The sequence below is a fragment of the Trachymyrmex cornetzi genome, unplaced genomic scaffold, assembly GCF_001594075.2.
Source record: "Trachymyrmex cornetzi isolate Tcor2-1 unplaced genomic scaffold, Tcor1.1 scaffold111, whole genome shotgun sequence".
NCBI lineage: Eukaryota > Metazoa > Arthropoda > Insecta > Hymenoptera > Formicidae > Trachymyrmex > Trachymyrmex cornetzi.
Window position 1 is genome coordinate 111,466 of NW_017295665.1, and position 471 is coordinate 111,936.

Genomic DNA, 471 nt, shown 5'->3' on the forward strand with positions numbered 1-471 from the left:
AACAAGGAAATGGCGTCAATGACGCGGTCTGACGGCAACTACATTGACAGCTATGGCCATCTATTATTAAATTCCGGTTTCATATTTACATACCTGGTAAATACGCCTTGCCTTACGTGAGTTATCATTTGCAAAACCGTAGGCAAAGTGTATATCTGCCATTTCAAAATTTGTAAACTTAGGCATGATGAAACCGATTTTGATGGATTGAAACAATTTGGCCCGAAAACGTATGTACAAGCTAACTGACCCGCAGCAACATCAGGGCTGAAGTCTATTTTTGATTTTGTGACTTTGACTTTGACTTTGTCACTTTGTTTACAGTTGTGCGAATAGTAACTCACATGAAGCAAAGCATATTTATGCAGGAAAATATCTCCAACGCAATTTATCGTTTCGTCAAACATTTGCGAACATTCACCTGTATTTCGGAAACTAAGTCGTTTAGGACACATGTTTATATGGACTTTT